We start from the raw sequence: 24,322 nt of genomic DNA, 5'->3' as shown, positions 1-24,322 counted from the left end.
CGTGTTACAAGATGATGATGCTTTAGGCCTGAGTCCGTGTACAAGGAAAACCCCTGTGTAGAGGAAAATACCTGTGGTGAGGATGATACTGACTTTATGTAGCAAAGAGAGAATAGTTGATGGAACCATGTCTAAAGGAAAGATATTACATCTTATTAAAAAAACAGAGTGCCTTTACTTTGGGACTTCTCCTTGTCAAAAGCCAGATATGTACCCAGATATCAGCTGAAGTAGCATTCTCTTTTGAGATTTAAGTAAGATTGGCTTGTCTCCATTCTGTATCCACTGGGGAGTTCAGTGCCTGCTCCAAGATCTCTGTTAATTCCTGGGAGGTGATCTTATGGTTTGTTTGGCTGTTGCATTTCTGCTTCCACTAAATTTTATTTATTTATTTCTCTTTGAACGTCATTGTGGCATGTGGAATCTAGTTCCCTGACCAGGGATGGAACCTGGAGCCCCCTGCTTTGGGATCAGGGAGTCTTAACCACAGGATAGGACCACCAGAAAAGTCCCAAATTCTTCATCTCACTTGTACCTCAGTTCCCATGTTCTTATTCCTTGGTTCCATGCTGACCCAGTTGTAGAACTCAGACCTACCCCGGATCTTTTTTTTTTCTTGGATTTTCCCCAAAATCACTCACACAAGGCATTTGTACATGTGTCAGGTATTACTGAGGGCTTAGGGGATTTTATATCCTTAGCAACACAACAATGTGAAGTCCAATAATAGATATTTCTATTTTAAACATACTTGCAGTTTCCTGATCCCTGGAACTCTCTCCCTAAGCTTGAACCTCCCACATTGTTGTTTGAGCCTTATCTCTCTTTACCGCCCCACCCACCCCATTTCATCTTCTCTTTGCTTTTCAGTCTTCATTTTATTGGTCTCTCGCTCTTTTTTTTCAAATGTAAATCTGTTTAGCTATCTCTTTGTTTCAGTTTTATTGTAAGGCTAGCTTTCCTCTTTCGTATTTCAGGTGTTCATATGAAGTACTTTCCTCAATTAGGCATTTTCTGCCCCTAAGAGGTGCCCTGGCATCAACTGCTGAAATAATTTTGCACCCCAGTGTTTATGTTGCTGTCGTTCAGTCTCCAAGTCATGTCTGACTCTTCGTGACACCATGGACTGCAGCACGCCAGGCCACCCTGTCCCTCACCATCTCCTGGAGTTTGCCCAAGTTCATGTCCATTGAATCAGTGATGCCATCCACCAATATTTATAGATAGGTTTAAAAGTTGGAAGAGGGAATTTAGAAGAGATCCTGTCTGACCTGCCTTCTTAGTGCAGTGGGAAGCCCATCAGTCTCATAAAAGAGATTCTGTCTGTTGCTTCTGTTTTCTCTGTGAATATAAGACCTGCTCCTCTGTTGAGATAAGGATGGGCGTAGTTAGGATCTGACAGCCATGATGAGGGATTCTGTCAATAGAAATTAACCAGATTTCTAAAATATTATATTTACATAGGATGATATTCCTTTAACTAAAGCCTGCAGACTTGTAAAACTGATTCCTTTGCTAGAGCTGGATTTTTCAGTTTACTGAGTACTCTGGTCAATAGGAGAGAAGTAGAAAAAACAACAGAGAAGGAAGAAGTCAATGTAAGCAAACTGAAGCCAGGATAATGGACATTATAGACCTCGCTAATCCTTTCTCTCTCCCAACGTCCGTATGAATACACGTTAACTGTTGTGGCATTGCGCTGGGGCCAGAGACCTGTTCATCTTGCAGCCGAAGAAGGAGTTGCATGAGTTATTTATTGTTCCATAACACGATACCTCACACTTCATCATTTAATACACAGCAATTTATTATATCTCAGTGTCTGTAGGTCAGGGATTCAGCAGCTGCCTAGCTGGGCAGTTCTGGCTCAGGGTCTTCCATGAGGCTGCACTCATTCAAAGGCTTGACTGGGGCTGGGGGGTCTGCTCCCAGTGCCACTCACCTGGCTGTGGGCAGGAAGCCTCAGTTCCCATCACAAGGACCTCTCTGTCGTGTGACTCGTGACATGGCAGCTGGCTTCTTGCAGAGGGAGGGATGGAAGAATGAGAGAGCAACCACGTGGCAGCTGAACAGCCTTGTATGACTTAATCTCAGGAGTGATGTGCCATCACTTTTCCTGTGTTCTCTTGGCCATACAGACCATCCCTGGTAGCGTGTGGGAGGGGCCCACAAGGGTGTGAATACCAGGAGGCAGGGATCACTGAGGACATATTGGAGGCCTGCTACCACAGGAGTCTTTCCACAAATGTTTTTTAAGCATGTCTGTGTGGGCTCATACTTAATTCATTTTTAAAATTGAGGTATAATTGCTTTACAGTGTTTTGTTTCTGCTGTACAACAAAGTGAATCAGCCATATGTGTACATATATGCCCCCTCCCTCTTGAACCTTCTTCCCGCCACCGTCCATCCCACCCCTCAGGTCATTGCAGAGCATGGAGCTGAGCTTCCTGTGATCCACAACAGCTTCCCACTGGCTGTCTGCTTTACACATGTTAGCTGTACATGTCAATGCCAATTGACAATGCCAATCTCCCAGGCCATTCCATCCCCTCCTCCCTCCCACTCCATGTCCACACATCCGTTCTCTACATCTGCATCTCTATTCCTGCCCTGCAAATAGGTTCATCTCATGAAGGAGTATATTTAGTTAACTGACTTTTGGATTTACTGGACTAGTCAGATATAAAATAACTGGTAATGGTAGGGGGCAAAATAGGTATGTTTCAGTATTTTGTCACATGAGGAAGATAGAAAACTGCCATTTACCATTACTATAATTCCATAAAAATACCTTTTAACACAAGAAAAGGGAAAGGACATAATTGCAAAGTGAAGGACAAATAAACTGTAAGAATAATAATAATTATTATTAGGTAATAAATTCAATAAAGTAAATTGAATAAATTTAGCTTTACTAAAAACTCAGTAACTTGCCTTTGCTTATCTCACTTAACTGTGGATTGATGAAAACTGCATTCTATCTACAAACTGTTAGTCAGAAACCACTGAGACAGACATAGAATGTCTTTAGAGATGGCTATGAGAATCATGTAGAAACATATAGTCCATTCAAAGTAAGTGAAAACAGAAGAAATAGAAATGGTTAATACATAGAGATAGCAGTTTTATAAAATTGTGCTTATGAGCTGGAAGGAAGCCACAGAATTGGCAATTATTTAATTTACCAATTTTTGTGAGTTTTTTTGCTAATTTGTGTTCCCACTGATATTTACTTGTTTATTATTTAAGTTAATTAAATATGAAATATAAGAAAATATTGAGAATCTTTGCAACACAGTTAAATGCACATAAAAATAATACAAATGCATGTAGTATTTGAACTTTTAAAGGATTTTCATAATTAGCATATTTCACATGTGGTTAAAGTATTTTTGGATTATTTACATCACTTATGTCAGCCATCCTTTTTCTAAATAATCACCTCTTCACTTTATAAATAGGCTTTTCTTTATAACCTACGTAATGTAATGATGGGTTAGTACTTAAAGAACATCAAGTTTGTAACAAGAGGATGAAATATTGGACATACTCTGTTAGAGTTGAGTTCGGGTTTTAGTTTTGGCCTCCAGAATTGACGTATTTGTTGACATGTGGTCACACTTCCATCTGGTTCAATTTTTTTGACCTGTGGTATAGCAGTTGCGAGGCTTCGGAGGCTTGGGCTGGGGAAGGGGGTCAATGATTATTTTGTTCTGGGATTGACTGGGTCCGCTAGCATCATGTTCTTACCATTTAGTGTGAGAATTCATATTTAGGAATATTTGGGAAAATAGTATTTCTCTTTAAAATCTTGTTGCAAACCTTCATGAATTGGTTTAAAATCTCCACATTTTTCTTTTGAAAATCTGGTTGGCAGAAACTACTGGTTTTTTTTAATACCTAAATTCATATGTTATTTAAAAGTTAATATGTTTTTAAAGTTTTGAGCAAGATTACATTCAGAAATTGCGCTTTCAATTTTGATTTTTCAGCCAGATTATTCAAGTAAGAAGCTAATTGATGTTCTTTAAGTACTTCTAAGACACTTGGCTAATTTTCAGTTGGAATGCCTTGTTTACAGGAAGGATTTATAAGTGGAAGTAGTGAGCAGTTGATTTTTTGAATCTTTGTGTAATGATAACTTTGGTATTAGGACCATCTTGGAGTCATGGAGCTGCCTACAGACATGAAATTGGAACTCAGCCATCAGTGACTCAGCCTGACTTGTCTTTTTTTCTGCTTATAGATCTCATTACCTTAAGTTCTTCAACTAGGCATTCATGCCGTGCTGTGGCATGTTATGCTTAACTAGGCTCGTTTTCACTACTCGTTGTCCTAATAGGGCATGTGTTAGGGGCCTGTATATTAGCCTTTGGGAACATCTGTAGCACTATTTGGAACTTTCAGGAGCAAGCTTAGGAAATTCTGATCACATTTTGAGATGCACTGAATGTTCAAAAGCTGTGCTGACAACGTGAGCAGAGAGTAAAAACTCACAGGAGAGGGGGCTTCCCAGGTGGTCCAGTGGTTAAGACTCTGTGCTTCCAATGCATGGGGTGTGGGTTTGATCCCTGGTTGGGGAACTAAGACCCAGTGTGGCCTCACAGCATGGCCAAAAAAAAAAGAAGAAAAAAAAAAAAAGGAAGAAGGGAACTTAAAGACAGATCTAGTATGTTTGAGGGACATGTGTGTGTGCTCAGTTGCTCAGTCATGTCTGACTCTTTGTGACCCCACTGACTGCGCCTGCCAGGCTCCTCTCTCCATGGAATTTTCCAGGCAAGAATACTGGACTGCATTGCCATTTCCTACTCCAATTTGAAGGACAGTAGCTGTTTTTTTTTTTTCTTCTTTGGCCGTACAGCTTGTGAGATGTTCATTCCTGGACAAGAGATTGAACTCATGCCCCTTACATTGGAAGTATGGAATCTTAACCACTGGACTGCTAGGAAAGTCTGGACAATACCTAATTTTTAGAATGTTAATTGGTCATTACAGATTACATGTCTTATGTAGATAACTAGTTTCATATCAGGCTAAGTTTCCTGATGTGAAACTAGTACAAAACTTTATTATATATTTTAAAAATTTTCATTGGAGTACCATTGATTTACAGTGTTGTGTTAGTTTCAGGCGTACAGCAAAATGAATCAGTTATACATGTACTTGTATCCACTCTTTTTTTTAATCAAGAGACTCTTTGCCCATATAGACTATTACAGAGTACTGAGTAGGGTTCCTTGTGCTATCCAGTAGGTTCTTATTAGCAAAACATTTTTCACAGCCACATGCAAGGTAGTGAGGAAATGAATTAAATCCTCATTTTGATAATAATATGTGCTTTGTTTTGGAGCTCAGTTTAACTCAGTATTCTTACTACAAATTAGCCAAAAACTGCTTAAACCATCCCTCCTTTTGCCAGATTATAAAAAAACAAACAAAAAAAACAGCCTCCTTTAAAAGGTAACATCAAAGCAAGGACTTTTGGGTTGAGCCATTTAGCAGGCTAAAGAATGCCATCCATGGAGCCTCAGAAGATGACCTTTTGTCTTTCTGGCATTGATGGACCAAAGGGAAGAGTAACCTTGGGATTCTAATCTAGAAATTGTCATGCACTGTTCTAAATATAAGCCACAAAACTGCTCAATCATTTATATATAGAAAAGATCTTGAGTGGTGGTTGTCAGCACTTTCTTCTAAAGTCAAAGCATTACAAAGAGAACAAGTTCTTATCTGACTTAAACTCACTGATAATTCCTGAATCATGCCATTTGAAGGTTGCTGGGGGTCACCAATGGCTTGGTTGTGATTGATCTAGAAGTCTTGCTGAGTGGATTGTGAGTCTGGTCATCATCGTGGGAAGTGACCACTGGCGTCTGCCTCCCTCTTAGGGAGTAACTTTAATCATTAATTTCCATAGGACGAAAATCCCCTTCTCCTGGGTATTAACATTTTGGGGAAACTAGGTAATCAGTGGGGACCCGCTGACAGAGCATTTTGCTGAAATTTTTAAACAATTTCCTTGTATAAGAACACAGTCTTGCTTAGTATAATTTGTCACATTATATGCATTTTATATTTCTCTGACACCTATAACTCAAACTGTAATTCCCTTGTGAAAAAAATAAGTGCTTACCATTCTTCTTTGGACAGCCAGTTTTTAAATCTTCTTTATCATTTCCCCATTTAAAACCAGATGCATTAGTTAAATTGCAACATGCAATTCATGTTGACATTTTCAGCATTTATCTCTCACTGCAATGCAGTTGATTTGTTAAGATTTCAGACTCCAGGATTAGACTGCTTGGATCCAAATCCTGCAACACCACAGCTGTGTGATTTGGACAAGTTGCTTAACCTCTCTGGGCTTCAGTTAGCTCATCTGAGAATGGGAATCATAATGGCACTGTGTAGGGTTGTTACAGGAACTAAATGAGATAATACATGCCACAAACAGAAACCTATTCAAACTAGTTTAAATAAGTAAGATTTCCTTTTTTGAAATCATAGGGCTACACGGGGCTTCGCAGGTGGATCAGTGGTAAAGAATCCAAAGCAGAAGATGTGGGTTTGATCCCTGGGTCAGGAAGATCCCCTGGAGAAAGAAATGGCAACCCACTCCAGTATTCTTGCCTGGGAAATCTCATGGACAGAGAAACCTGGCGGGCTGCAGTCCATGGGGTCCGAAAGGGTCGGACACGACTGAGCGACTAAGCAGCAAGGCTACATGAGCAATCTGAGGGATACCCAGTGACAGGTGGGGCGCATGCGTACCAGAGCTGGCGCGTAAGCAAAACAAACCTGTGGGAGATGGAGTGAGATGCCCCAGAGGCTGCTTACATGCCAGCTCTGGTACGCATGCAAAAATATACTGTAAAAGGTATACAATACAGAGAGATCGGTGAAGACGAGCTTCATTGTGTGTCCTGTGCCTTGGCTTTCTTGCTTGAGGGAGCTCCTGTGAATGTAATTGTATTTCCTAAGTCAGAAATTGCAATGGTTAAGGAAACAGTCCAGGAGAAGACTCGTGAGGACTTGAACCTAGAAATTAGGTGTGAGACTGTAGAGTAGAGGTGGTAGACCTCTTGCAGATCAAGGCTTTAAGCCTTGAAAATGGATTTCACATGCAGGTAAAGAGAGACGTTGAAGATGATGCCAGGGAGTTTCCTGCTGGTCCAGTGGTTAGGACATGGTGCTTTTACTGATGTGAGCCAGGTTCAATCCCTGGTCGGGAAACTAAGATCCTGCAAGCCCTAAGGTGTAGCCCCCCCCCCCCAAAAAAAAAAGATTCCAGGTTTTGAATTTCTATGTTAGGTAAGAATGAGTGCATGCATGCGTGCTAAGTCGCTTTAGTCATGTCCGAGTCTTTGGGAACCAATAAATAAGGGGATTTGAGGAGGGTATAGAGGGAAGGGATAAAGATGAGTTCAGTGTGGGAGGCATAAAGTTTAAGGGCCTGGTGAGACAGCCCGATTGTTCTGGTCCAGAATGTTGACTCTGGAGCTGGGGAGAATTGGGAGTCGCATCTGTGATCACTTGGTGCCTCACTCTATGATCTTGGGCACCTTCTTTATTTAGCCTCTTTTCTTTTTAAAGATTTTTTTGTTGTGGACCATTTTTAAAGTCTTGAATTTGTTACTTCCGTTTTATGTTTTGGTTTTTTGGCTGAGAGGCATGTGGGATCTTAGCTCTCTGACCAAGGATCGAACCTACACCCTCTGCGTTGGCAAAATCCTAACCACTCCCCACCAGGGGAGGCATGATTTAGCCTCTTTACGTGTCAGTTCCCTATAAGTAAGCTGATTTCACCCTGCAAGGATTGAAATGAGACAGTGCTTACAAAGGGTTAAGCATATTGCCTGGCAATTAAGTATTCATGAAATAGGTATTCACAGGATGGTGATGGTATGGTCTCGAGTGCAGTTGGAAAACAGACTGGGATGATGCAGTGAGGGATCTGCTTCAAGCTGGAGATGATGCTCAGAAGAGACAGTGGGGAGGAAAAGAAAGGAGCCCAGGGACTTCTTGGTGTTCCTGTGGTTAAGATTCTGAGCTTACTTTGCAGGAAGCATGGGTTGGATCCCTAATTAGGGAATTTCCATATGCCCTGTAGCGCCCCTCCCCCTGCCCAAAAAAAGCCCAAGTCATAACTAGTTAGTGAGATGAACTGTGTGAGAGGAAGAAATAGTGGAAGAGGAGAGACTTGTAAGATCCATAGGAGGCAGACGCTCAGGAGCACCTGGGGCTCCGGGGATGTCGAGACTTGACCACATTTTGGTTGCATATCCTTTTTCTGCCTAAATCTTGAACTGTTGTTGGAATCAAGGAAGTCGACATTTGGGGCAGTAATGTGTTAAGTCACTTAGGTGGAGAAGTTGTCTGGGCTGAGTCCTCCGGGAAGAAGCTACCTGCAGGTCCTCGCTTGTCCATGGGCACACGAACCAGCACCTGAGGAACCGGCCCTGGCTTCTGTTGCGCCTCCTACCACACTGCCAGTCTTCTGCCTGCTGTCACAGACCTCTGGAGGAGAGTCAAGATGAACTGTTAGAAAAAAAAAAAAAGGACAACTTTAGGCTACTCATATTTGGGCAACAGTTTTCCCTATTTTTATTTCTTGCCATGCTTTTGACTTTTAAAGCATTTTGATGTTTGCTTCCTTGCCTGCAGCCTTCTTGAACAAAACTGGCAAAAGCTAGAAAGGGGTTGTTTTTGCACATATATGATGGTGGTGAGACTTTGAAGGTTTGAGTTTGTTCTTTGTAATAAAGGGAAAAGAAGAGAGAAGTGTGTGGTGAGGGATGAGGAAGGAGATGTCAGGAAAGAGAGAAGAAAAGGGCGATCAGAAAAAGGAGGGGCTGATGGGTATGGAGAGAGGAAGTGTGCTCTCTGGAAAACAGGTTGCTAGGTTTTTAAGTTTTGTTTTGCGTATGGAATCCTTGGCCCAAACGGTCCCCTATGGGAAACATCAATCTTCAGGGTTTTGTCCGGCCTCTGGGCTCCCCCAAGAAGGGTGTGTGATGAAACAGGGCTGCTGTGAGTGGTCTCAGGGGGTTGAGCTCCTCTAAGATACAGACCACCCAAGCACCCGTATCCCAGCCAGCAGCTTCTTCGGGTCCTGGTGTGTTTCCGGTTCCCTGGACTAGAAGCCTCGCCTTTTGGAAATTAGAAACATGTTTTTAAAAAGTTGAAGCAAATTTGATCTTAGCTCATATTGCAGTTATAGATTTTAAATAATGACTTAAACTCATTCTTGAGTGACCAATAATGATCAGGTCTATCTTTCAGGATTGGTGGAGTTCCTTCTTTTTCTTGGGGATAGTTTTGGTCACCGCCTCCTGTACAATGTTGTGAACCTCCAGCCACTCTGTCTTCCACATCCAACGTCCTTCGCCTACTCCCACCATTTTTCTCCGAAAAGTCTTGTCTTGACTTTACAAGTGTGAAGGTTGACAAGTCTCTTAAGAGTTGTAGGATGTGTGCACTTTTCCATTCCGAGAGGTTGGCTCTTAAGTATTTCAAACGGCTTCGTCTTTTCCTCCCGATTGTGGCTGATCACGCCAACACGACTGGACTAAGCCATTGTTTCTGCAAAGCCCCGGGATTTCCCCCTAGGCATTCTTGCCGTCCGGCCTTTTCTTTGCTGTTAAATATTCAGTGTTTCCCAGCTCCAGACCTTTTGGAGACCGTCAGCTCATTGAAGAAGGCCTTTTCTGTGGGGACGGCTTTAGTTTTAGACCTGAAGTTCAATGGCTGAGGCTCTGGAGTCGGAACGCGTTCCAGGACCGGCGGAGAGCTTTCGCTCTGCACCCCCTGGAGAGGTTTTTCGGAGAGTTGGAGCACTGGTAGAAGGCGGGTCTGACGGCCGAGAGAGGCAGGCCCGCGCTTCTTCCCCACGGGCGGCTCCCACAATCCCCGGCGCCGCCGCTCGCGGACCCCGGCGAGCCCGGCTGAGGGGTCCGAGGCCTCCGAGGCTCTTCGGACGCGGTCTGAGGAGCCGCAGAAGCCCTCGCCCCGCCCCTTCGGCCCCCGCCCCCCCAACCCCGGACCCCAGGCTCGCCAGCGCCGGGGTTCGGCCATTTCCGGCGCTGCGCACTTCGGCAAGTTCCGCCGGCACAGGTCGGAAATGGCTGCTCGCCAGCAGGGGGAGCGGAGGATCCGGCGCGGCCTGGAAGGCGGGCTGCAGGCGGCGAGAGCGGCTTTTGGGAACCCGAGTCTCGCGCAGGCGGCAGCGGCTCGCCGCTGAACTGGAAGCCGGTAGGACTCCTGGCGGCGGCGGGAGCCCTGGGCAGCCGGGGCGGCGGCCCGGAAGAGGCTCGTGGTAGGGACCCCGGGGCCGGCCGCGAGAGCCGGGCACTGGGCTGGACCGGGTCTGGCTGCTCTGGGGTCGCGGGAGCCGGGGGGGAGGCTGCTGCCCTGCGTAGCGGGGGCGTGCAGCCTCGGAGTAGGCCTTCCGAAACGTCTCGGGGGCCCGGGAGAGGACCTCCGGGGCCTTAGCCACCAGCGAGGAGGGTAACCGGTAACGGGCCCCACCCTGGGGGTACAGGGAGCTCTAAACGCGACCTCCCCACCCCCACACGCCCCCTAGAGCCCCGGTTACCTGGCACCCACCTCCACCCCTTTTTCTAAAGGCTCAGCCTCAGCCATGCAGCCACTTCTGCACCCGAAAGTCCTCCCCCATCCTTTGCCCCCCTGTGTTTGTCCAGCGGCTTATGTAGAGCATCTTCGGTCCACGAAGGGGCATCCGGACCTCCCCCCCTCCCCCTCTGAGCGCGCACACACTTCCACATCTGCTTTCCGCTGCATTCAGACACGGCCGCCTGCAGCTGCTCTTCCTTGGCCTCTTTTCACCCGGCTCACCTCCTTTCACGAGGAGCCCGCAATCAGAATAGCCACTTCCTGCGCAAGGAAGGGTCCAGGTGCTGCTCTTTTGTGCACCTGGGGCTCTGGTACCCAGGCTCTATAGTGATGGGCCTAGCGCTGCTCAGGCGGGAGAGGGGCTGCGGAGAGCGCGTCTACACGACTGAAATCTTAGCCGAGTTATCCCAGCGCGCGGGCACGGTGCAGTGTGAATCCGAAGCCCTTTGGAAACCCGGCAGGGCTGCCAGACTGCAGAGAGGCTGTTTCTCTTCTCTACCGCTTGAGCCATTGTTAATCGTGGTTCTCAAAAGACTTGACTTTGGTGGATTCTTACCTCCTCTTTTCTTTTCAAAAATTCGAAAGGGCTTCATCAAGCCCCAAGTTCCACTCCGGAGGAGGAGGAGCAGACACTTGTCCTTTTTTCCCATATGTGATTTACTTAAGAAGTCTCAAGTAGTTCACCCTCCAGTTTAGGTAGCTTCATTTTTTGAAGGCTGGGCTTCCCAAGTGTTTTTGTTGTTGTTGTTGTTGTTGTTTTTAATCTGTGCTTTGTGGTCACACAGACTGCATTTCCCCCGGTTTCGCTCAGCCAATGTCTTGCGCTCTGGTTCAGTTATTCTAATTGTACTGAGCGGCTGGGATGGTAACCTGGGAGATCCTGATAGTCTTTTGAGTGGAGCTCAGCGTTCTCAGCAAATTTTAGCAGGGGGACTTTAAAAGAAAGAAGACCCATCTTCTTAAATTCTTCCTTGGTTCATTAAAAATACCGTCTCCTGTGGGAATTTCCTGTGGGGAGCCTGAGGAGTCAGAAGTAATCAGAAGTATGAGGGAACCTAGTCTGAGTGCTTTCTGGAAGAGGGTTAGAATAGTAGATCTTCAGAACGCTGAAAACATGGTTTATTTAATACTTGAAGATGTAGCCGCTGCTCTGGGGGACATATGTACTAGATAAATGATTGACCAGTTTGAGTTTTCAGGTTCCCACCTCTCCCTCTATCAAAGGGGAGAAAACTCTGGCATTTAATGTTCTGCATGTAGTTGAAATCTTTTTGTCATTAGGCTTCAGAGCTTTAACCTGTGAAGAGAAAAGGCTTCCTGCAAACAGGATAGAGAGAAATGAGTCAGGGGTAGAGTTAAGCCTGAGAAGGAGGAGGTTGAATGGATGGCTTGAAGCCATGGGAAGAATGTTGTGGGGATTAGATAAGGAGCTGCCCTTTTCCTCAGGGCTTTAGACTAGCTGTTGCGTGAAATCACTGAAGGGTGGTGCAGGAGTGGGGCCCAGGCTCAGTAAGCTGTGCCGAGTAGGAGGGTCCCTAACTGAGGCACTAACTGGAAAGACTGTCAGGATCTCCCAGGTTACCATCCCAGCCGCTCAGTACAGTTAGAATAACTGAACCAGAGCGCAAGACATTGGCTGAGCAAACCCAGAGGTGATGCCGTCTGCATGCCCACAAGGCATAGATTAAAAAAAAAAAAAAAAAAACAACATGAGAAGCCCAGCCTTCAAAAATGAAGCTACCTAAACTGGAGGGAGAAATGCTTAAGAGTCTTCTTGCGTAAATCACATCTGGGACCTCCCTCCTGGAGGGAGGGTTGGAAATACTGCCTAAAGCAGAAGGAGATTCAGGTTATCAGGAGAAAAATGAAGGTTCCTCTGGATCAGCTGTTGGTAGAGATGTGAATTTCTTTGCATATAATTACTTCAGAGTGAAGCAAGGAATATAAACCTTTCATAAAGCTGTAAACCTGTGCACTAATTTCTGCTGGATATTAAGTTTAGCTCAGAAAACTTCTGTTAACATATTTATCTCCACCCTGTTTTTCTTTCCTCTTAATTTATGTAGCTATTTCTTTTGAAAACCTGTAATGATAGGGTAACTAAGTAAGTAGAAAGGATATTTCATGTATTTGTAGGTTCCTTGAAAATAGGGGAGCTCAGGCAGATGGAGTTCGAGAACTCAAGGGGAACGGGTAGACTCTCCAGTAAGCGTGATCTTTTCGTGCCTGAACTGGTCCCACACTCCTTGTACACTTGGAGTTCTTCAGATCTCTTTGGTGATATTACTAGATGAAGAGAAGCGGTATTAAACTTTTTATAATCCTGAGTGTATCAGAGGAATATGAAGACCTCACTTGGTGACATATACCTCCTCTGCACTTAGGCTGTAATCTTCAGTCTAGGATTTTGCTCACATGCCCCCCAGATGACCCATAAAATACGGGATGGAGCTGTGGGAAGATGAACTGTGTCTCAGCATCCAGCCACCTTTGTGGTTTGTAACCCCGGAGTACTTTTACAGAAAAGTAGGCAAACTTTTTCTGTAAATGGCCAAATAGAGAGTATATTAGGCTTTACAAGTGTTCTTTGCTGTTGTAGAGTGAAACAGACATGTAGGACATATATGCAGCGTGCCTGCAGCAGTACACACGTGCAGCCCATAGGGGAGTGATCAGGACTCGCTTCCAGTGTGCCTCTATGTACAGAACAGACACCTGGCTGTGGTTTGCCAATGCCTGCCTGCGAGCATCACCCCTTCACACACGGTATTGCTTTTGTGTATTCTTCTGTTTGACAGGGCCCAGTACCTTTTAGACTGACCAGTGAGTGATATTAATGATTAACCTCCTCGGTGTTTGCTTTGTTGACTGTTTTCTTATTCTCTTATATTTGTGGTCATTTTAACCCTCTTCTTCCAACCTCTTTTTAAAATGTTTTTTTTTGAAAAAGATTTGCTACTGAGTGAGGAATAAAAAAATAATGAGTTAGATTTGGAATATGCCCTTTGTCTGTATAGTAGGAGAGGTTCGACATACATAAATACATGGTGATGGTAGGTTACAGTAATGTCTTAAATTACTATAGTCCTTGTCGATCATGTCTTCATATATTGTTTCTCACATAGATTTTGATCTTTATAGTAACTGAGAGATAGGAGGCTAAGTGTTAGAATATTCCTTTTTTAAAAAAAAAATTATTTTTTTGCCTGTGCTGGGTCTTTGTTGCTGTGCAGGCTTTTCTCTAGTTACAGGGAGTGGGGGCTACTCTGTGTTGCAGTGTGCGGGCTTCTCATTGTGGAGGCTTCTCTTGAGGCAGAGCGTGGGCTCTAGAGCACGGGCTCAGCTGCTCTGCGACATGTGGGATTTTCCTGGACCAGGGATTAAACCTGTGACTCCTGCATTGGCAGGCGGACTCCCTGAGCCACTAGGGACGACCCAATATTCCTTTTTGTGAAGGGGAAGGAAGGTAGGAAAGAAAACTGAGGCTTTGCGGGGGTGGGGGGTGGGCTTTTAGTTATTTGGTCAGAAGGTGTACTAGAAGGCAGAATTAGTGACCTGTGTCTTTTTGAATACTTACAGTGATGCGAACCCCCCTGGGCCGCCCATTCTAATTTGCAGACTAGTTTTTAGGACGCTTGTCCTTACTGAGCTGCAGTTGGCCTCTCTGGGAGTGTCACCTTTCGGGGCTGTGTGGAGCAACTCTATTCCTTTTCCCTCTGGCAGTTCTTCAGATGCTGGAAGATAGCCATCATGTTTCCCAGACGTGAGTTGCAGATTGGTGTGCATGGATCAGAAGAGGCCTGTGCGTATGATTGGGCTGCCCAACTTACACTAAGTCTTACACTGGGTGTCAGTTCTTAGAAATGGGGAGATTTCACATGAAAATCTCTATTTCTGGTTTTCTTGGGAAAAAGAAGCTTCAGTGTTGTAGAGTTCACATTTCTGATGATAGTAATCTCCTTTAGGGTCTACTTAGGTGGTGCTAGTGGTAAAGAACCCACCTGCCAATGCAGGAGATGTACGAGATGCATGTTCAATCCCTGGGATGGAAGGATCCCCTGGAGGGAGGGTATGGCAACCCACTCCAGTATTGTTGCCTGGAAAATCCCATGGACAGAGGAGCCTGGTGGGCTGCGGTCCATAGAGTCCCAAAGGGTTGGACGTGACTGAAACGAGTTAGCATGCAGTCTCCTTTAGATGCCAAATATCCTGTCCATTTTGCTAAAGTCTCCTCCTGCCAGCTTCACTCTAGTATTAACTTCACTCTCAAGGCCTCTGTGGTCCTTGAGATTACCGTCCTGTTTCCTGGGTCTTCTAGTCCACAGACTGTTGATCTTCATTCCCTTCAGATGTTTCTTATTTGACAGTTTCAAATCCCCTGAGCTATTTCTTAGTCCTCTGGCCTGCATTCACTTTGTTAATGTCCCTCTTAAAATGTGGTACTCAGCGCAGCATATAGTATTCAGTAAACAGTGTCATCTAACAGAGTACAGGGTGAGGGGAACGCTTACTCTTTTGTTTTTGACACCAAACTTTGTTAAAAAAAAAAAAGACCAAAAAGAAAAAAAATAGGTGATAATTTTTTCCCCTAATCAGTCTTATATATTAGTATATATATAATTTTTTTATTGGGAGTATAGTTGCTTTACACTGTTGAGTTAGTTTCTGTTATACAACAGAGTAGACCAGCCATATATATACATACACTCCTCTTTTCTGGATTTCCTTCCCATTTAGGTCATGACAGCATTGAGTAGACTCACTGAAATGATACTAATAGTCACTGAAATCACAGCTCTGTGTGTGTGCGTGCTGTTGTTAAACTAAATTATTTCCCTGTGGTTTTGAGATCCAAGTGCTCAACTCTGCCTTTATTGCCTTTAAATGTACTTAGATTAGACTGATAAAATCTTTTTTTCTGTATCCTGGGTTTTTTCCACCCTTGACTTACTCTTCCCAGTGTGACTTCCTTTGTTTCTGAAGTGGAGCTGTAAAATATAAAATAACATCGTAGTATATAATGGAGAAAATAGTTGATGAGGACCCTAAATTATTATCAACACAGTGGAAAATTAAGGGGGGGTCTTAAAGCATTATGCTTGACATTTTGGAGGTGAAGCAAAAGGAGGTCTTGGGGATGGCCTTGCTACCCTGAGTTTATATGTTGGTATTATTTCTCCCCCAGTGAACCAGTATGTACGTGCTTTCTGTGTGCAAGGCAGTTGTAAGTCAGTGGGATCTCAGAATCTAAAAGGATCTTTGAGGTCATGTAGTTGACCCTTTTTTTGGTGCTAGTGGTAAAGGACCTGCCTGTCAGTGCAGGAGATGTCAGGTGCAGGGGTTCGATCCCTGGGTCGTGAAGATCCCCTGGGGAAGGGCATGGCAACCCACTCCAGTATTCCTGCCTGGGGAATCCCATGGACAGAGGAGCCTAGTGGGCTACAGTCCATGGGGTCACAGAGAGTCGGACACGACTGAAGCAACTGAGCACACACACGCATGCAGTCCACCCCTTTACTTTATGGGTTAAAAAAAGATAAGCATTTGAGTCAAGAAGGACTGGAATTGTGAAGTTAGGGGTCCCGATGACTCTTAAAGATAGTTAGTTATAAAAGGATGACAAAATTGGAGTCTCAAGTTGAATTCAGCCATGAAGGTTGAATTTGGATGCCCGAGTCATAAAGCTGATTTAGGTCACGCTTAGCAAACTGCTGCATGAGTTTTCTGTCTTATTTAGGGAGGCCTGGAACCCTAATGATATGAATTGTATGCCTCCATAGCAGAAGGTGAAAATCCTATTTTCTTGAGAAATGGAAACTCTTAGAGAAATTAGTTTATGCTCTAGGCACTTGCACATCAAGTTAACTGTTCTGGAAAGATTCTTCAGCAAAATCCATCTGAAGATCTTAATAAAAAAACAAACAAACCTGTTTTTACACCTCCTCCTCCTATACTGTGGAATCTGTATTTTTCACAGTTATATTGTGAACATTTTCCTGTTTGATTGAAACTGATTGAAAAGCTTATTAATAATCATATTACTGACATGGACTTATCATATGTAATATTTAACCTTCCTCTTAATCTTGGACATTTAATTTATAGCTTTTTCTGTTGAATACTTGGTGATTGCATGTTTACAATACAAATCTTTGCTCACATAGAATGCATTCCTAAAAAGTGAAATTGCTGAGTCAAAGATGTGAATATTTTATGGACTTGTTACAGATGGAAATTTTCAGTTTACGTTCCTACTAATACAACATCAGTGTACCCGTCACTGTAGCTGCCAGCAGAGTACAGAGATGTCCTGTACTTTATTATAGTAAGTGGTGCACTTTGTGGACATTCTTGAAATTAAATCTCGGTTCGCATTCACGACTCTTTCTTACAAATAACTTCTGGAAGTGGAATTGAAGAGTCAGTGAAGGCAGGTTTCAGGGCTTCTATTGCTTCAGGCCTAATTGTGTTCCAGAAAGGAGAGTTGGTACCTGCTCCCAGCACTGGGGGTGTGGGGTTGTTTGCCTTGATCCTGGTTGGTGCCACATACTGTAATCTTACTGTCCTTTGCTGATTTATAGGTGGAAAATGTCACTGTGTCCTGTTTTAAGGATACATTTCCTTGATTTCTGGGATGATTAAATATTGAAAAATGTTAAGCCTTTGGGCCCCTTCTTTTTGTGTAGCTTCCTGTTTATTTCCTTTGGCTATTATGGTATTGCTTTGCTTCTATTAAAGTAATACTGTGTTGTAAATGCCTCCCCCAGTCTCTTCACTGAATTGCAACTTAAAAAAATAAACAAATATTAGAAGCCTTTGATCCCTTTGTCATCAAGTTTGTTGAACTTTTCTTCCATTTTTGCTTGGATTCCAGTACAAGTGGCTAAACTTATCTTGAAGTGAAATTTCATTTATGTTTTCCTGTTGTTCTTTTTGTAGTTTCATTTATTACAGTTACCTCTCAGATTCATCTGGGACTTATTTGGGGTTTTGGTTTGTCATGCAGGAATTCAGCTTAATTTTTTTCTAAAAAGCTGATTGTCACATTATGGGAAAATCTAATGTGGTACACTTTAAAGTGACTGCAGCAAAATAGCATTCTCCTTAATTATGAAAGTAGTGCATGCTTATTATAAGTGAATGAAGGCAGAATGAGTATTTTAGTAAACAAATCATGAACCCGTGGGTAGTGGGGTACAGGTCTGGCACCTGGGTTTGTATCTGGGCTCCTTACCTTCTTGCTGTATGGCCTTAAACAGGTTACCTGACTGGGATTCATACTTACTTTTCTTCAAAGTAAAGCAGAAAAAACAGGCCTATCCCCCAGATGGTTGACGTGAGGATGAGATGAGATAGTATGTGTAAAGTATGTATACTGGAGGGTGTTGTAAATATAAATACAGTTATAACAAGTGGTAGGTCTATAGTGATAACAAATGAAGACCCCCCACCCCCACCAGCCCTTGTCTTCCAGAAGTCTGTGCTGTAGTCTGTAGACTTTCTGCATGAATAATGTATATTGCTCTTTGCCCTCCTTGCTGCTGCTGCTGCTAAGTTGCTTCAGTCGTGTCCAACTCTGTGCGACCCCATAGACGGCAGCCCACCAGGCTCTTCCGTCCCTGGGATTCTCCAGGCAAGAGTACTGGAGTGGGGTGCCACTGCCTTCTCCGTTGGCCTCCTTAGTTGTCTGTAATTACATGGATTCAGATGTCATCAGCCCGAATGAGGACTGTCATCAGTTCTTTGTTAGACCAGGACTTTCAAGTTTATGTGTGTGCTCTGCAATAAAGTCACCTGGAGCTTTGTCAAATGGCAGGAACTTGAGCCCCGTACTTGGGAATTCTGATTCAGTTACTGTTGGGCGGGCCTGGGTTTATCTTGTGAAAACATTCTGAGGTGATTTGTGCATCCTGATTTTGTATTACCCTAGTTAAAAAGTGACTTGTCAGACATGATTTTGATTTGTGGGATGTTATCAAACTGGTGGGAGGGGAAACAGTTAAAGGAATTGGCATAATTTTCCAATCAAGGACTTATCCTGGAGTTGAGACTTCTGGGTTGAGATTTATTACTGACTAAATCCAGCAATATTTGACCTAGGTTAATGAAGAATGTTAGTTTGTGTGTTAATACGCTATATACAGGTGAGTAATGGAAGGAATGCTTATTTTGTGCCTGCTAGGGGCCTTTGTGGAACATCTTTGGACTTAGAAATCTGCTCTTGAGCCCAGGGTTTACTTGTGTTTCCTTTTTTCAAAGCCCTATAATAAAGGCAGCTCATCTCCATGGTTCTCTGTGGTTGTGTCATAATCCTGACTCGTAACTCAGTAAGTGTATCAGTGCACAACCAGTTTTTCTCACCTGATTTTGGTTTTTAATTGCCAACAGCTTTCTATGTCCCCTGTTTTACACCCAGGTCACATTTCTCCAGTAAATAAACTATGGTGGTTGTCCTGTGAAAAGCACACATTGCCCTCCTGTAACTTGTCAGTTGCCTATGTTCAGTTTTTACAAGTCACTCTTTATCAGCAGTTAGCTTCCCTGAAAGTGCATTTTGTTATTTTGAACGATAGAAGAGAGAAGTCAGAATCTTAACAGTAGGGCTAGTATCAGGAAATTTGTTTTAGTTTAATTCGTTTAGCTTATTAACATCCTGAATTTTAAATTCAGGATGAATTTAAAATTTAAAATTCAGACTACTAACTAGGTAGTCTTCCTGGAACAGGCTGTTTGTCATGCCTGTGCATAGCAGGAAATCAGGAAATGATGTTGTTTGGTGTCGCTACAGAATTAAAAGAATCTTTGAACTACTGCTTTCAACAACCTTATTGAAATGACTTCTGTGCAGAACTATCTCTGTCCAGTTTGAGGGGCCTGTGGCCGTGGCAGGAATAGCAGCAGCGTGCACCTGGGTTGTGATAGGGCTCTGCCTGCTTGATGGGCCCGTGTACTAACTGCTGCACGCACAGACGCACGCACAGGTAGGCCTTCCGCTCTGAGCATGTTGTTTTCTTGTTCTGTCTAGCAGAGAAATTGGTGCGCGTGTAAGCTGGCTTTAGGTTTGGATAGTAGGCCGTGCGCCATAGAGCTGTCGTTGCCCGTGTGCAGTGGCGCTGTGGTCATCTGGGTGATTAAGAAATCATGTACGCGCGCTGTGCCTGTGCTCTCTTTCCCCTGAATTAATGTCACAGGCAGTTTATCTTAAATGGTTAAGACATTAGTGAGTGTGGGCCTTAGAGTAACTCTGCTTTGAGTCCAAGTTTTACTCAGTATGGATGCCCCTAGGCAAATTTCCTAACTTCTGTGCTTTGGTTTCCTCATGTACATAGTGGGAACGCTAGTAGTACGTACGTACTTCATAAGATTGTCATGAAGATTACGTATGTGAAGGAATACAGCAGACGTTCAGTAGATGTTCACTGTCGCCACAGCTATTTAATAGATTAAAGGCAGCTGAAGGTTTCATTTGGGGACATCTGGAAGAGCGTCTCGCTTCTGGCCCCAGTCTCCCTCCACGCGTTTCAGATATATGCATAACTGCAGCCCAAGTGGAACCAGCTGTTTACTCCCTGCGTCTCTCCCTTCTGTTTTTTTTTCTTTTTGTCTCTCTCCATTGAGTGTTTTACTTTAGCTCAGTTTAGTGTTTTTTTTTCTTTAATGAAGAAAATTATACAACTTTGTTGAAAGACATTAAAGAAAACCTAAATGAACAGAGAGATATGCCAGGTCCATGATAGGAAATTTCAATATCAGAGTATTTTAGTTGTAAAAGAAGAGAAGTCGAGTCAGTAGGATGGTTATACTATCAACAGACTCTTGAAAGCAGGGTCCTTATCGCTGGTAATGTTCCCACTGAGACGGAAGGAGTGTTAGAGGAGAAGGCACTCAAAGAGGAGGCGATTGTAGAGTGGCTGGTATGTTAAGGTGTAGGAGGGAGGAGGTGAAAGCACAAGACAAGCACACGTGGAATTCTGACTGAGAACTCTAAGCCCCAGCTAACTCCTCAGCAGATGTCCTGGACCTTTGACTTGAGTTACTTACCATTTCAGCTTCCAGGAATGTAACTAGTTTGAAGCCTTCCAGTGAATGGCTAACAGATGAAGAATTTCCATTTATCAGCAAAAAAATTTTGGTTAAGGAAGGAGTTAGAAGTTATGGCATCGGCAGTGATCTGAATGGTAAATGTCTGTACACAATATTTTGAACTTTTCCCTCTTTACTGGGAGAAGACACTAACGGAACCTCCTTATACTCAGAGATGTACCCTTGCTGCCATTGGAACATTGAGGGGTAGATGTCTGTGTTGCTGACCACTGGAGAAGGAGGTCAAGATTAGAGAGGTAACTCTCATAGTCATCTGATTATCAGGGGGTGCTAATTGAAGCTGTTGGCAAACTCCAGTAAATAAAGATAGGGAAAGAGAGAAGAGGACAAGGGATAAACCCCCGAGGACAGACTGCACTTAAGGAGTGGTGAAAGGTACCGGAGGATGAGCTGCTGAGGTGGAGGACCAGAGAATGGATGAGTAAATTATGGAGAATACACAGTAACTTAATATGAGACATTGGGGCAGGGATGAGGATGACAAAACTGTTTGATAGGAGAAATAAAGGTGTGGCTAAATGGAGAGAATGAATGTTCATGCTTCCGGATAAGATCAACAATGTTAAAATAACACTTCCCTACCTAAGAGCGATGTATTAATAATTTAATTATTTTTATATATTACTGAATTCCATTCACTATTATTCAGTATTTTTGTCTTATATTGATGAGAGAGATGTATCTGTCTTTTTCTTTTTTGGTGCTTTCTTTGGTTTGGGTATCAGGGCTGGTAAGATGGACTGGGAGGTGTCCCCCCGCTCTGGAAGAGATTGTATGTAATAGATCATTATGTTGGGTTGGCCAATAAGATGCTGTGGAAAAACCTGAAGGAACTTTTTGGCCAACCCAGTACTTTATAAACACTTGGTAGAAATTCTCCAGTAGAAGCCTTTGGGGCTGGACATTTCTTTTGGGGGGCATTTCTGTTGTAATTTTAAAATTACAAAGTCAGTCTGTTTCATAGTTGTAGGACTAGTTCCCATTGGGTGAGTTGAGGCAGTTTGTGTTTCTCGAGGCATTGGTCCCTTTTGTCTGAGTCGTCAAACTTAGGTGTGTTGAGTTGTTCCTAGTCTTCCTTAATTATCCTTTTGATGCCTGCAGGACTTGTGTGATATCCTGTTTCATTCCCATTGTTGGTGATTTGTATCTCTTCCTTCGTCAGTCTTGAGCAGGTTTGTCAGAATTGTTGAGGAACCTCTTCGTTTTATTGAGTTTTGTCTTTATGTTTTTTGATTTCATTGATTTGTCCTCTTTATTATTCCTTTCCTTCTGCTTACTTTATTTTGTTCTTGTAGGTTCTTGAAATAGGAGTTTAGGTTATTGATCTGAAATGTTCCCTCTTTTCTAACATAAGTATCCATCTATCTATAATATCTTATTTCATCCCCACAATAACCCTGGAGGTATGTAGGGATTTTCAGTATCACTGTAAGAAGGAAATTATGTAATATTCTTAAAATCTCAAAGCTGAGTTCTGAACCAGAGATTCTGGCTGCAAGTCCTGATGGCCTGCAAGCCTCCTCCCAGCTGTGAAAGTCTCTCTTTTTATTTTCAGTGTTTCATTTCCCTTGGATCAAGACTCCATAGGCTCTAAATCTCAAACTTGTTTGAAAATGAAAATGTAAACTAAGACTTTCAACTAGTATAATTATTAATTGAGCAGTGACCTGGCATCCAGAACTATGTGGTATTTTGTAGAGGGGTTTCAAAAGTGGTGAGAAAAATAGTTTCTGCATCCAGCTGGAGAGAAACAAATTGCTTAGATGAAACTAAGGAACAGTTGAAGTTCGTCAGGAGAGTGATATGGACAACCGACTGTTGTGGTTAGAAAAACACTTTCAGAGGTAGAAAATTTGGCAAAGCAGGTGAACTGATAGTGAATGAAATGAGAAGCACAGATACTTAATGAGCACAAATTGTTTGACCTCTAGTTATAAAGGGTAAATCAAAACTGTAGAATGACATTTTATCAAACTTTTTTTTTTTAATTGCATTCAGTTGGATTTGTTCGGTTAATTAATGCTTTACTGCAGCACCAGACTCAGAAATCTTAGTGGCCTGAGATAACCAAAGTTTCTTACTCTTCCCCATCAAGTGACTCTCTGCAGTGGTGACCCAGAGGGCTGGGTTGCTTTTAATCTCGCCACTCCATAGTTTTAGAGTTTTTTCCTTTCATTCTCTCAAGTAGTTGGGGGAAGAAGAATCCATCCCTGTTCTTAAGAGCCTTGTACGGGAAATGATACCCTGCTTCTTCTCATGTTCCCTCTGGCAGGAACTAGTCTTCCGATTCCAGCCAAACTGTAAGGCAGAGAGGGGAATGGAGGAGAGCAGATCCATACTGGTGGAGTAAAAACCGTCTCTGTCACACTGTGACTGGTCAGCTCTTGGGCAACAGATGCCCTCTGTGCTGTTGGTGGGAGGATAAATGGCCATCTTTCTAGTAGACAGTAATTTTTAAAATAAGATATTCTTGCACTGACCCATGTTAAATTTTTTTTTTTCCCCTGAGGAGATACCCGTGGATGTGTGCAAAGATAGCTACAAGAATCGTTGTTATAGCTTTGATTATGATGAAAAATTGAAAACAAATGTCTAACAAAAGAGGATTGGTTAAACAAATTATAATGTTTCTGTCTTCAGTTATTGACCATCATATGGTATAGCATGTAATGATGTGGGTCATTGGGAAACATCAGATTACAGAAAGGAACATATGTCCCATTTTTGTAAGCATGTTTATTCATGCATAAAGACTGGAGGAGGTCTCTGATTTTGGCAAAATAGCAGACTAGATTAATATAAACTCCTTGCTACACAATGCATATTTTGCTTTCAGGAAAGAAATTCTCATTAAAATTAAAAAAGTGGAATGGGGGCAGGAGAGGAAGGGGATTTAAAAAGCATCTGATGAACAGTCTGATGCTATAGTCTCTTAAGGTATTTGCCAGTTTTGGTAACTTGCAGTTTAGTTCCCACAGAAATAAGAGAAAGAGCTTGTGCCTGTGAGTGTCAGACTGAGACACCAGATGAGAGTATGGATCTTCAAAATGTTGAACATTCACTAAAGGAATGGGTAGACCAGAAAAAGATAAAGTCTCTGTTAGCAAGATCCAGAACTGGTTGGGGAAGGGAATATTCACAGAGAACTCAGAACCATTTTCCCTTCATATGAGTTTTGTGTTCAAATTTACATTTACTTGTGGCTTCTGGGAGACTCTCCAGACTGAGAGGTCGACATAAAAAGCAGTCCAAAGCTGATGATAATAGAATCAGCAGACAGAAGAGACTCAGCACATGAAGGGCAGGAACAGAACACGTGAGAAAGAGTAGGTGCTATCATAAAAATAAGGCAGGTTTTAAAGAAGGAGCCAACAGAATTTCTGGAAATGTAAAAGAGTCATTGAAATCAAAACCCAGTGGTTTGGATAAACAACCCCTTAGACACAAAAGAGAGAATTAATGAGTTAGATCAAGAGTTGGCCAACTGTGGCCTGTGGGCTAAATCTCGGTTGTAGTTTGTTTTGGATGGTAAGAATGGTTTTTTATATTTTTAAAGGATATAAAAAAGAGACAAATGAAAATATT

General features: G+C 43.0%; 1 protein-coding gene across 6 annotated transcripts in view; it reads left to right on the top strand.

Moving 5' to 3' along the window:
* EXTL3 (exostosin like glycosyltransferase 3) overlaps positions 1-24,322 on the top strand; it is a 126,726-nt gene that overhangs the window by 54,278 nt on the left and 48,126 nt on the right. Inside the window, exon 1 of one of the 6 annotated variants that reach the window (XM_006064298.4) lies at positions 10,119-10,252. The exons of 2 other annotated variants lie outside the window; for them this stretch is intronic. The gene's annotated coding sequence lies outside the window, so the exon portion shown is untranslated. Of the gene's footprint in view, positions 1-10,118; positions 10,317-24,322 lie in introns of those variants that run through there. 3 more of the 6 variants (XM_006064293.4, XM_025281372.3, XM_025281373.3) reach the window with 3 other exon arrangements.

Source organism: Bubalus bubalis, chromosome 3, assembly GCF_019923935.1.
Source record: "Bubalus bubalis isolate 160015118507 breed Murrah chromosome 3, NDDB_SH_1, whole genome shotgun sequence".
Classification (NCBI taxonomy): Eukaryota; Metazoa; Chordata; class Mammalia; order Artiodactyla; family Bovidae; genus Bubalus; species Bubalus bubalis.
The sequence above is the reverse complement of the archived record's forward strand: the minus strand, read 5'-3'. Positions and strand labels throughout refer to the sequence as shown.